Source organism: Myotis brandtii, unplaced genomic scaffold (genome assembly GCF_000412655.1).
Source record: "Myotis brandtii unplaced genomic scaffold, ASM41265v1 scaffold165, whole genome shotgun sequence".
NCBI classification, from domain to species: domain Eukaryota; kingdom Metazoa; phylum Chordata; class Mammalia; order Chiroptera; family Vespertilionidae; genus Myotis; species Myotis brandtii.
Window position 1 is genome coordinate 6,676,083 of NW_005356042.1, and position 13,743 is coordinate 6,689,825.

General features: G+C 50.7%; 1 protein-coding gene across 1 annotated transcript in view; it reads right to left on the reverse strand.

Annotated features, from left to right (window-relative positions):
- Positions 1-10,926, reverse strand: part of IRF8 (interferon regulatory factor 8) — a 79,272-nt gene extending 68,346 nt beyond the window's left edge. The window contains exon 1 of the mRNA XM_014536683.1: positions 10,649-10,926. The gene's annotated coding sequence lies outside the window, so the exon portion shown is untranslated. The remainder of the gene's footprint in view (positions 1-10,648) is intronic.
- Positions 10,927-13,743: the final 2,817 nt, after the last annotated feature.

Genomic DNA, 13,743 nt, shown 5'->3' on the forward strand with positions numbered 1-13,743 from the left:
ACAATTCCACATCTAGCATATACCCAATAGAAACACAAACTCCAGAATACATATAATTAAATACATATAACATATATGTATATATGTGTGTACACATATATAATGGCAGCATTGTTCATAATTTCCAAAGCCTGGGGGTAGGGAATAAATGTCCACCAACATTGGAATAGATAAATCACTTGTGGTATATTCGTGCAAAGCACTAATATATAGCAATGAAAAGGACAGCCTAGGGCTATGTACAACATGGGTGAATCTTTAATAAAGTGTTGAAAGAAAGGATCCAGTCCATCTACCCCAAAAGTAAAAACACCAATCTGGAAACTAAACTGTGATGTTTAGGGGTGCACACATAGGTGGTGGAAGTGAAGACAAAGTAGAGCCCTCTCCCTTCGGCCTCAAAATCCTTTGAGGTGGGAATTCTTAATGTTCCTGTTCTGTAGACAAGGACAAGGACACACAAACAGGTTGAGTGATTTGTCCAAAACCATAGTAACAGTGGTGGACATTACTACTTGAACTCACCTCTCCTGTGGCCAAATCCTACTTTGCTTCCCAGTAAACTCCTCCTGTAGAGATGATCCCATATTGTGGGGCTGAGGAGCAGGGAGGGAGCAAGGGATCCCACACGAGAAGAGAGGAAGTGGGGTAGTAGGAGTAGACCACACCTTCTCGGAACTTAGCAACCAAAGGCTCAAGACCACAGTGCTGAGTGGGAAAAGGATGGAATAGGTGATCTCACAGAAGAGACCTACATGCGTGTGAGTGACAAGGACATATGTGACCTGGTACTATGACTATTTAATGCCTCAACAGAGCCTGGTGCTCAGGATTGCTGCCCTTCCTCCCTCTTATAATTGAAGAGTCAGAGGTCCCAAGTGGCACACAAGTCCCCAGAGGTAGTAAGGCAAGAGGTTAAGGGCACAGGCTCTAGGGACAGGGGGACCTAGCTTTTAACCTGGCTCTGTGATGCCCAGCTTCAATTCCCATATATAAAATTGGATAGCACTGGCATCCTCACAGACACCGGCTACATGCTCAATTGTGTTAGCTGTTATGACTACTACTATTATTAAATCATCAGAACCAGCACCTGCATTAAAATGATGGCTTATATCCATCAAGCGTTTTACATATATCAGATACTTTGTTAAAGTTTTGTAGGTGTGAGCACATATTTTTTTTACTCCAATTCAAACATCATTTTCATTATATTATGCCACTTCGTATGTATGAACAGTCTGTGAAAAGGAAGAAATTAAGGATGCCTGAAAATAAGGGGCTGGCTGAGATCGCCAAGGCAGGAAGAAGGGCTGTGGTGGCCAGCAGGTGCAGCCAGGACCTGTCCCCTGGGAGTGGAGGGACCGCAAGGACACAGCGCATGAGAGAAGCCCAGGGCACCACTACGCCACCTAAATGCCTATTGAGAGCTTACTGCGAGCCACCCACTGCTCTGGGTGCCGAGCAAACAAAAGTGGAACATTTTATTAACCTGCCCAAACTTCTCAGACAGTATTTCCTCACCGCAATCCCTGCCACGGAGGTTAGAGTGACCCATTTTACAGATGAGGAAACTAAAACTGAGAGGTATTAAGTAGCTTGCCCGGGTTAAAAAAAGAACCCACAATTAGGAAATGACAGAGTCAGGTCTGTGTCTGCCCAAGCTTTCTCATACACCATGTTTCTTAACCTCTGAGACCAGGCACGGGATGAGGGCTAGCACCAGGCTCAAGCTGAGAAAGGTCTGGGACGTTCTTTCATGATATATAAAAGCATGGTGTGCCCTCCCAATCCCTGAACCTTGGGGGTGCAGAAGCAGTGCCCCAAAGAGAGACAGCAAGTTTGATGTAGGAGGTGATGACAATTAGGGACACATCCTCACTACCTGGATGCCCCCATGAGCCTTCCATTCTCCTTGCTTGATCAAATAGCTGTCCGTCCATCCTCCCTTATCTATCCATCTTAGCTTTTTTGATACATTACAAAGTAGGATGCAGATATCAGTACCCTTGACCTAATACCTTAGAATGCACGTTAACCTGTGCTTAACATTTGTTTCTAGTTTATTCTTTTAATGTAAAATTTACAAATGGTGAAATACATACGTTTTTCTTATATGCTTGCTGAGTTTTGACAAATGCATATAGCTGTGTAACCCAAATCCCTATCAATGTATAGACATTGCACTGGCTGGGTGGCTCAGTTGGTTGGAGCATCATCCCATATACCAAAAGGTTGCAGGTTCAATTCCTGGTCAGGGCATATACCTAGGTTGCAAGTTCGATCCCTAGTCAGGGCACGTACTAGAGCGGCGGTTCTCAACCTGTGGGTCGCGACCCCTTTGGGGGTCAAAGGACCCTTTCACAGGGGTCGCCTAAGACCATCGGAAAACACATATATAATTACATATTGTTTTTGTGATTAATTCACCATTGGCGGAATTGGGGGTCACCACAACATGAGGAACTGTATTAAAGGGTCGCGGCATTAGGAAGGTTGAGAACCACTGTACTAGAGGCAGCCCTCTCACATCAATGTTTCTCTCTAAAATCAATAAAAACATATCCTTGAATGAGGATTAAGAAAAAATATATAGACATTACCATCAGCCCAGAAAGTTCTTTCATGCCTTTTTCTACTCAATTCCTGCCCCCTCACACACAATGACTACTGTCTTGTTTTTCCACCACATAGTGGATTTGCCAGTTCTCAAGCTTCGTGGAAATAGAATCACACCATAAGTACGCTCCTAGGTAGGGCTCCTTCCACTCAGCATGAAGTCACGACTCACCCACGCTGCTGAGAGTAGCAGTTGCCTGTGCCTTTCTGTGCTGAGTAGCATTCCATTGTACCAAACACCATCACTTGTTTTCCCATCCTCCCACTGATGGACCTGGGCTGCTTCCAGTTTCTTCCTATTAGGAATAATGTGCTCCATCCATGTTTGTACCAACTGGCACATCTTTAAGAGTAAAAGGAAGTGTTATTAAAGGTCAGCCCTGGCCAGGTGCCTCAGTTGGTTGGAGCATCATCCCATACACCAAAAGGTTCCGGGTTCGCTCACTCTCACATCAATGTTTCTCTCTCTCCCTCCCTTTCTAACATCAATAAAAACCTATCTTCGGATGAGGATTTTTTTTAAATATATTTCTTTATTGATTTCAGAGAGGAAGGGAGAAGGAGAGAGATAGAAACATCAATGATGAGAGAGAATCATTGATTGGCTGCCTCCTGCACACACCCTACTGGGGAACGAGCCTGCAACCCAGGCATGTGCCCTCGGCCGGAATCGAACCTGGGACCCTTCAGTCCGCAGGCTGACACTCTATCCCAGAGGTGGGCAAACTTTTTGACTCGAGGGCCACAATGGGTTCTTAAACTGGACCGGAGGGCTGGAACAAAAGCATGGATGGAGTGTTTGTGTGAACTAATATAAATTCAAAGTAAACATCATTACATAAAAGGGTACGGTCTTTTTTTTTTTAGTTTTATTCATTTCAAACAGGCCGGATCTGGCCCGCGGGCCGTAGTTTGCCCACGGCTGCTCTATCCACTGAGCCAAGCCGGCTAGGGCAAGGATTTTTTTTTTTTTTTAAGGAAAAAGAAATAGGACCCAGTGTCACCCTCTCCCGGCAAGAACCTGCCAGTTCCGGCTCCCCATGGCATCCGATGCCTCCTGTCCACCGCTGCATCCACAGCTGAACACCCATCTTCCTGCCACCTGGCTTCCCTTCACACCTCCGAGTCAGGCCGCTTCTCTGCCCTAAGCACTTAATCTAGGCCCCCAACAGGTGTTTGCTAATGGCTTTCCTTTCTCCTTCATGCTAGTTTTCTGGAATATCCGATTTCCAGGTCCCCTTTGGCTGTCCGTCAAGTCTCCAAATCTTTTGTTTGCAGTAAAATCATGGTTTTTAGAGTTCAAATGCACCTTAGAGATCATCCACTCCAGCTCAGGGCTTCTGGTGTGTCACTCCTGTGATCTGGAATGTTCTCCCCTCCCCACTCTCAAGCCGGCCAGCTGGCGCTCAACTGAAACAACCAGGGTGCTTGTGACGCTGCATCTAAAGGCGGTCTCCCTGTCATCTGTCTCAGAGGACGCTGCTCTGTGGCCCCTGCAACCATCCGAGGAGCCAGGTGTGCTTGGCACGTCTAGAGCAGCACTGGACACACCGGACCTTGCAAATCACCTTTGGCGGAATCCTCGAGTCGGATTCTTGAAGTCCAGTCTCGCAACTGCCCAGATGGAGGCGCTAGGGCCCAGGCAGTCTGAGTGAGGAGTGTGTGTCCAAGTTTCTACTTGAGCAAATAAAATGCACCCGGCCCCCCGGCACCTAAGTCATCCCGAATTAGTTTCTAGTCTTCCTGAAACTGTGGGTTTGGGATCCTTTTGAACGTGTCTGACTTCTGCTGACCCATCCGAAGCTGGGTGAGGGCGTAATTTTACATCTCATGGTTTTTGTGATCCCGACAGTGTGTGGCCTCGCACGTCTTGCCCATAGAAGGGTTTCCATAAATATTTGTGCGAGGAAGGGAAAGTGAGGACAAGGAGAGCGAGAGCAGCCTGGAAGGAAAACCACGAAAGACCAAGACCTCCTTCGCAGACAGTGTGCGTCTTGCCAATGTGTAAATATGAGAGTTCGAAGATTATACACTTTTTTTTTTCTTGATAGCAAGTCTGAGGACAAGGCCTCAGGGAAAAAGAAAAATGGGCCATAGAGCTGCAGTGAAAACTGGGATTCAGACAAATGGCCTCAAGGGACAAGTTCGGCACCGATGGCCTCGGCACAGAAAGCCTCCTTCGGGTTGGAAAGAGGTGTCCTGAGTTAAATGTGTCCAAAGAATGTGCGAGAGCGTGGCCGGGCCAGGAGAGGAATCCATGCTTCCTCATAAATCAGCAATGCGTGAGCAGCGTCTCCTCAAGCAAGTGTGGTCCCCGTGACACAGTTGTTCTTGACCACTGACCGGGCACCTTTCTTCACCAACAGAGAGTATTGAAAAATGGGCAGGATCTATCTGGGGGGGACGCCTTTCTCAGTGACATGAGACCTGCCCCCACCTGCTTCTGTCAGCACTCTGAAATTAAGAAGTGGGAACTTTCTGGAAACCGCACCAAACGCGGAATATTCCGCCTGCCAGACGAGGTCAGTAGCTAGACACAAGCGTGCTACACAACCCAGAGCTCCAGCATCGCCATCAATCTCCCCTGTACCACATAGGAGCTAAACTCCATCTGACCTTCAGAAACCCACAGGCGCATAAACAGTGTGAGATAACACACAGCCCCGAGATATCCGCTCTGCAGGGGAGAGCGGCTGGGAACCTCAGAGAGGGAAGTGGCCGCGTCGCTTAAACAGAGCACGTCAGTCACTAAGTGCCAGGTTCCTCCCAACAGCTGCCTCTTGCTGTTTTATTCGAGCAGAAACGCTCTTGGCTCCAGAAACATGCGGAAAGAGTGCAATGAAGGGGTCAAAGCAATAATACTCAGGAGCAGACAAGCAGAGACCTGGATGCGACAGCATTTCAGGAACACGCTTGTACGGCAAACGCCGTGTGTCTCGCTGCACATCGTCAGCAGCCTGAGCAGGAGGAGTAGACATGTCCACACCCGAACAACTAGGGGGAGTGAAAGTCAACGTAGAAACCAAGTGATTTATTAAAGACCCGGAGTTACATATTTCTAGTTTTAAAAGCCCAAAGTGGAAACATTAAAACCGATGATAGAGTTGATCTTGCACTGGGGGACCTGACTGAAGATAGGTTGCAGTGTGTGTTACACGTGAGAGAAAAGAGTGATAGAAATTCAAACCGAAGGTGGCAGCATATGGGAGAGGGGGCATTGGGATGCTGGGGGAACACGTAGACGTCTCTGTTACAAGGACTTTAGGGGCCAAAAATAAAGTGCTGAGAGGGGGATGGGAGAGGTGCTGGGATTCTGGGGAGTTGTTTGGGAAGTTCCAAAACCCTGGTCATGAGGAGGCCAAAGAGGACAGTCGAGGGCATCAGGACAATGTCACCGCAGCAGGCCTGAGACTGTGGTCCCAGAAAGGCCAGCTTCCAAGGCTGGCCCTGGGCTGACGTCTGGGAACGTGGATGTCGGGAGGGTCCCCCCACTCCCAGAACTGATCGGAGTGGCTCCCTGTGCCTGAACTGTTGCACACACAGGGTGATTTGGGGCTGACCCCCTGCTTTCCTCCTGGGAGTCTGGGATTTTGCTTCATGCCTGGCAGAGGGTGCCCACATGGCCAGCCCCCAATATAACCCTGGGCGCTGAGCCCCTACTGAGCTTCCCGGGTGGACAGCACTTCACACGTGCTGGCACGGCCCATTGCTGGGGGAGGGCAGCATGTCCTGGGGTGCTCCACTGGGAGGGGATGCTGGGAGCTGGTGCCTGGTTGCCCCAGACTTCACCCCAACCTGTTCCCTGTGCTGATCTTGCTTTATCCGCCAACCACACCCCTGGAAGGTGGATGAAGGGCATCCAGGTACGAATAGTGAGGAAGGGAACATGCTCTTTTTTTCCTAACAGACTAACCTCCTTGCCTTCCTGAAGCTTTTTAAATTCTAGGACTTGTGTGTGTTTTTTAATTCTCACCCGAGGATGTTTTTCCATTGATTTTTTTAGAGAGTGGAAGAGAGAGGGAAAGACAGGGAGAGAAACATCAGTGTAAGAGAAACACATGGATTGGTTGCCTCCTGCAGGAGCCCTCACCAGGGCCCAGGCCAGGGAGGAGCTTGCAACCGAGGTATGTGCCCTTGACTGGAATTGAACCCGGGACCCTTTGGTCCGCAGGCCTATGCTTTATCTGCTGAGCCAAACTGGCTAGAGCAAGCATTTATTTTTAAAGTCACATATATTACAGTTAATTTCTATCACTGTTGCTAGCATTTTATGCAGAATAAACATTTTTGCTAGGGCTCTAGTACATTGTTTTAAAATATGTTTTTATTGATTTTTAGGGAGAGGGAGAGAGAGATAGAAACATCACCCATCAGCTGCCTCCTGCACACCTTCTACTGGGGATTGAGCCCGAAACCCAGCCATGTGCCCTGACTGAGACTTGAACCAGTGACCTCTTGGTTCATGGGTCGACGCTCAACCACTGAGCCACACCAGCCGGGTTGGAACATTGCTCTTAAAAATCCAGCCGCTCATGGGCCAACTAGAGACCACATACAAGTGAATTCCTGAGTTACCACAGGAATAGGTAAAACCAATAAATAAGTAAAACAACTCATGCTATGCTTTTTTATGGGACTTCCAAAATTACTGGGTTCTAAGTGTAAGCTCTACTGATTAAAAGAAAAAAAATCAGGACTCAGTTTTCCTCTTTGTTGTGGGTTGAATTGTGTTTCCTGAAAAGATATATTGAAGTCCTGACTCCTGGCACCTGTGAATGTGACCTTATTTTGGAATAGGGTCTTTGCAGATGTAATCCAGTCAAGAGGAGGTCAGACTGGATTAGAATGGCCCTAAATCCAATGACGGGTGCTCTACGAAGGAGAGGGTAGTTTTGACACAGACACAAGGAGAAGGCCGTGTGATGATGGAGACAGAGGTTTGAGTAATGCATCTACAAGCCAAGAAAAACAAGGATTGCAGCAGCCACCAGAAGATTTAAAATAAAATTTAAAAAAAACAGCAAGGAAGGATCCTCCCTTCGAGCCTCCGGAGGGAGCAGGGCCCTGCCCTCAGCCTTCTGGCCTCCAGAACTGAGAGAACACGTGTCTGTCTTAAGCCATGCGGTCTGTATCACTTTGTCACTACAGCCCTAGGAAGCTTGTAACCGACCAAGTTGGTGTGTAGAGTGTGTACGTGGAATGCCTCTTGCTTCATCCAATGTAAGATCGAAAGCTTTATGCACACTGGAGGTATTTCAAAGAGACTCCATGCAACTTTTCACTCTGTGTAGAAGGGAACCAGTCGACTTTAGCAAACTGAGTGGCACGAGTCACAGTTTTAAAATCAAACCTGGCCGGTTTGGCTCAGTGGGTAGAGCGTCGGCCTAGAAGGGAACCAGTCGACTTTAGCAAACTGAATGGCACGAGTCACAGTTTTAAAATCAAACCTGGCCAGTTTGGCTCAGTGGATAGAGCATCAGCCACCGGACTGAAGGGTCCCAGGTTCAATTCGGGTCAAGGGCACATGCAAGCTCGATCCCCAGTAGGGGGCATGCAGGAGGCAGCCGATCAATGATTCTCTCTCATCATTGATGTTTCTATCTCTCTCTCCTTCTCTCTTCCTCTCTGAAAGCAATGAAAATATATTTAATAAAAAAGTAAATTAAATAAAATCAATCCTGGGAGCACGCCAACTATCAATCAGTCACTTCTGCCCTGGAGAGGACCTTGCAAAGGCAGGCTGACTCAAGTCGGGTCTGAATGGGTGGTGACAGGACATCCTTCCCTGACAGGTGGGTGTGTTCTCGGTCCTCAGAGGCTGGGGACAAGAGGGGGCTGCAGAGCTCTGTGTCTGCAGAGCGACGGGGACCAGGCTTCCTGCCATCAGGAGGGAGTAACCACACCGGGCTGCTCACGCATGGGGGAAAAGTTAAAAATTCTGTGTGTTGGAATTAAAAGAAAAAAGACTTTACCACCAAAGCTGGGGTGATTCCAAGTTCAAAGGCACACTTTGGAATCTTGATACCACAGAGAGGGTTTTAAGTCACATGCATGCCCAGGAGTGCCAAAAAGCACAGGCAAGCTGGCGCTGAGGACACGTGGAGGGCACATGCTCAAGTGGGTGGATGATTCACAGCTCAATTTGGGGGCATGTGTGACAACTATTCAGACCAGGGATTGCCCTAACTGTTATCATGGGGAAGAATTCAGAACCCAGAGGCCCTGCGGGGACACCACGTGAGGACACCAGGTCTCCCCAGTGGTTCTGGATTATCCAACAGGCAGGAGATGCTGCTGGGTGTACATCCAGGTGTTAACCTTTACCTGGCTGTGGCCCATCTCCTGGGCCCTGTGGGGGTTCAGGGAGCACTGCAGGACCACTGAAGCTCCTAGTAGCTTCCCACACTTCAAAGGCGGCAGAGTAGAGGCTGCCCGCCCTCTCTCCCTGGGGATCCTGTGGGATCGGGATGAGGAATCGAGTCCCTGGCTCTGCCCTGACCAGCGTGTGAACATGGCTCATGGTCTCTGGGGTCTACCCTCAAGGCGGCTGGAGGTGAGCGTGCCTGCCCCGGCTGGGGAACATCTAGCAATGGATTTAGACACAGAATGCCTCTGGGGGAGAATGGCAAGTCTTGCCCCTGGGAATTAGGACTATTTCTTGCTCCTCACCGCCCTGGGCTCTAATCTGGACTCTGAAGTTGTTAAGAATTGTCCCTGAGTCACATATGCAGGGAGCTTTGGGGTTTGACTTCCCTCGAATTTGATTGTCCCTGTGGTCACTCCGGGTTTTAGAAGTGGGCCGTGTGGCTGTGGCTGCCTATTTGCAGGCCAGAATGGGGGGAGGGCACACGGCCACCACTCTGACTGCATCCAGATCCTTCCATGCAGCAGGCAGACCTGAGTAAGTGCTCCTCCGAACCACGTGGTCCCAGTCAGGGTCCCTGGGAGCCCCATGTGAAAGGCCAGCACGTGTGCTTCCCAGGGCACCTCCGTGTGTGACCCCTGTGGCTGCAGAGCTAAGGGGACCAGCACCAGTGTCCACCTTCTGGAGTTGGGGTGTGGTGAGGTGTCCTGTGTGGGGAAGGAGAGAGGCAGAGCAGGGGAGGGAGCAGGTCCTGAGAGGGGCCTTCAAAGAGAAGGTGGACTGAGCAACCTTTAAGCACCAACTAGTGAGAGGGAGTCTATGCATTTTGTCCCATTGGATCCTCCCAGCGACCCTCTGCCAACTTGAGGCAGGCTGAGTGGTTGATGGCTTGCCCAGTGGCTACAGCATCCAGCTCAGGTCGGGCAGCCCTGGACCCCCAACTTCCCTTCCGAGAGCCGACACTCACAGGCCAGACTGGCTCGCACCTGTGTCCCCATGCGGCTGGGCCAGCGCTGACACACACAGCCACATTCCCAGCTGCTGAGCCAGCCACAGAAGAGGGACCACAGTGGCCAGGCTTCCAGCTGGTGGGGCAGCGGCGGCCCTGGGAACGGCGGGCTAATGGGGAACTGAAAAACAGCAGCCCGGCCCAGCTGGATGAAGAGCCAGTTCCCAGGGACTTGGCCTGGGACAAGGTCAAAACCACACTGGTGTTTATGTTTGTTCATCCATCGTTTCTGGACCACCGTCTGCCTTCTTTGGTATCGGTGCACCCACCTGCCTGTCCTGGCCAACAGCAAATGGTTTCATCCTTATGAACCAACCTGATGGAACCAGGGTTTGCCGGCACCGAGATGGAAACTGAGCCCACTGGCAGGGATGTAGTCAGAGAGGGCAGAGGGGCCTGGGAACCTAGCTGGGAACTGTGCTTGGAACGAATCCAGCAGTCTCACTCCTCCCTCCGCACCCTCTGAGTCTCACGCAGATGCCCTGAGCGCTGAGCCCAAGGCCGCACCTGTGCTGCCCCGTGCACACACCCAGATTCGCCTGGCTGCCCTGCCGTGGGTGCCAGCACCTGAGCTGTTCGTGAAATAACATTTCCCCCCTCTCTTCTGGAACTTTCATCAATGCCCACCCCTCAATAACTGAGGCGCCATCTCCCACCTGGTTCTCAGTGTGCACTCACACAGCGCCAACAGCTTCCTGATGTCACCACGCGTTTCTGGATCCGCTCCAGTCGTGATTCTTTACTGCAAACAACAGGGTGGGGATGGGTCCTCTTGGTCAAGAGCAGAGTTCGTGGGCAATGTCTGAGCTCTCTTTCCCATGCAGACGATGACTTTGCCTCCCCCACCCGATGTTGGATTTCATTTATTTTTACGTCTATTCTCTAGGGAGTCACCCCCATTCCCTGCCCGGGAAGCCCCATGTGAACAGGGCTCAGTGGCCTCTGAGCATCAGAGAGCAGGACAGCCTGCCTGCCGCCGTCTGGGAGAGGACCGGGGCTGTGTTAGACACGAATGCCTGCGTCCAGCCTGGACTTAGTCACTGTCACCTGGTGAGTCACCCCAGTGGCTCTGGGACTGAGCTGTGACACTGGGGGACCAAGGACTCACCGCCCTGGGCTCTAAGATTTATGATTCTAACTCGCATAACCACCATGGCCATTTCCTCCTGAGCCCGAGGGCTGCTGAGGACCCGGAAGCACTTCCACTTCGAGAGCCAAGAACCCTTCCCCACAGATGGCGGCGGAGATGTGGGTGAATCCACACAAGTCCCTTCCGGCGTTTCTACTGCCTAATGTCAACGTGCTTTCTCATAATTTGGCTCTTTTTCTGAAAGACAGAATATGTTTAATTCTCTTATTTGGAGTTTTAGTTCATTAGGAATTTTCAGAACAATATTCTCTCCTACTTTTCAAAGTAATTTGGACTCTGAAGTTGAATAAAACATTTTTTACTTTGTCTTATTTCATTCTGAGAGTTTGAATAGAAATTCAACTGATCTCAAAAGCTAGGGACCTATTTTGCAAATAACTTCTTCTGTGTAACCTCCTATTGTTGCTGTCAGTGGCCTTTAGCCTGCTTTTAATCGCAACTTTGAAATCAACTTTAAAGCTGCAAGCTTTACAAGCATTTGATTCTCCCAACAATTCCAAGGTGGTGGTTATGACTCCCGTGTGACGAGAGCCCAAAGACAAGAGCTGAGGCCCAGACTGTGTCTTGCAAACCCTCCCTGGCTGGACTCGCGTCGCACACCCTGCTCACGTTGCTTCCAAAGCCTGGTCTTTGACAGCAACGTGCCATTTCGTAGTGGCCTCAAACCTCTCGCTCTGCAGAGCAGTGGTTCTCTGCTGTGTGACCCACTTTTTAATATTCAAATCTTGCACAGCTCACTGAAAAACATGAAAAGACTCAACACCATAGTCAACAAGATTGCAACAATGCAACCAGACTCCAGAGCCCAGCAGGTCCCTGGGGGGCATGAGTGGCCCGAAGCTGTCACCATGGCCACATGCGGCCCTGACTGTGGCCTCCTGTTTGCCTTGTGTCCTTGGGCACAACAGGATTTGTTGGCTTCAAGAGACACCTTTGAAACTTCCCTAAGGACCCTTGGTTATGCCTTCCATGGGGCAGAGGGTAATTTCCCCCCAAGCACAGTGAGAGTGACCTGCAGCCCAGCCCATCAGGTTTCCAGACCAACAGGAACAGTCTTTCCAACTCCATATTCACTGACGCCATGTTGGTCGCTTGCCATTGGCCATGGTGGGAGCATTTACACCACGGTAATGGGTGAGCACTAGGACATCAGGGCTTCCCCCCAGCCAGCAAGCTGCTGACATCTACCAGTGGCCCGCCAGAAAAAAGGAGCCCAGAACAAGCCCTGGGCTCTGTTCTTCTCCTTGGTCAAATGCAAGGTTAGACTAGATGAGCTCCAAAAACCTTTCTGGCTTCTGACCCAATATTCTTTATAGCATGGCAAAAGGGTGCTCAGAGGCAGACCCAGAAGCCCAGAGCTGCTGCCCTGCCCTCCCTCTTCTCCCTGCCACGTCACCACCCCCACGTGTGCAGGAGCTAAGAGCTGCTTAATGTCTGCAGGGCTGTTTGACAGGCGCGATGAGACAGAGGAACTCAGCCTGCCGTGACTTTCCTGGCTGAGTACTTATCTTCTCTTCATTATTTATAAGCGGCATCCTACCCTCCAGAAAGGTTGGAGGGGTTCTGGCAAGGAGCTTCCCCATCCTGATACCCCGACAAGCAGCACCTGCCACTGCAGAGGAGAATCTGGAATGTGGACCAGTGGGGGTGGGGTGCTGGAGACCAGGTGGCCCTCTCCAGGAGGCCTGAGGGGTGACCTTTGTTCCCTTGTCCCATTAATCCTGCCATTCTCAAAGATGTAGAACAATTGCAGACCCCCACTTGCTTAGACTAGCCCAGCAAACCAGGATGCTGCGTATTGATCGGTACTGAAAAGTCTGCCCGTCAGGGGACCGGAATACGCTTGTCAACCTTACCTGCGTATTCTCTCCCTCAGATGGATCTGCATGGGAAGCCGAGTCATAAACAGGCAGTGTCTTGGCAGGCTCCGGGCCAGACAGCAGGGCTGCATGAAGCAGATGCTCAACAGCCCCGGCTCAGAGGTCTGGGTCATCCATCCTGCAGTGGACGGGCGTCCTGGTGGAACATTGTGGGGCAGAGCTGACACCCTCTGCCCCGGGCACTGCCTGGAGGGACAGTGGCCTCTGGGACTCTCCCTTCCCCGAGTGTCCACAGCCTCCCTCCACTGTGGAAGCCGATCTTCCTTCTGCTATGCCAACACGCTTCGTGGGGCCCGTCAGTCCGTGCGGGTGGGGAAACCACATCTGACTTTCTGCCGGCATATCTCTGCTTCGGTCCAATATGCCAGATGGCCATGCCAGTCCCGGTCAAGGCTGCCCGGCTTCCAATCCTGCCTCTTCCACTTGCCAGCTGTGGATGTGGGCTGGGTCACAGACCACTGCCCACCTCTGTTTGCTCAGCTGTGGAGTGCAGAGGCTGGAGGATTGCTTGAGATGCTACCTGGAGGGCTCTTCGGACAGCGCCTGCCTGGCGCAGTGATCGCACAACGGAAAGGTTAATGATTACCATGTGCGGGGTTCGGGGCTTGACTCTGAGGTCAAAGTTTTTTCCTCTCTCTTCCAAGCTTTTGGGGAATTCCTCATTGGACCAGAAAATTCTCAGCTCTCTGTTCTTGGAAGTACACTGGAGTGCAAAAGCTGT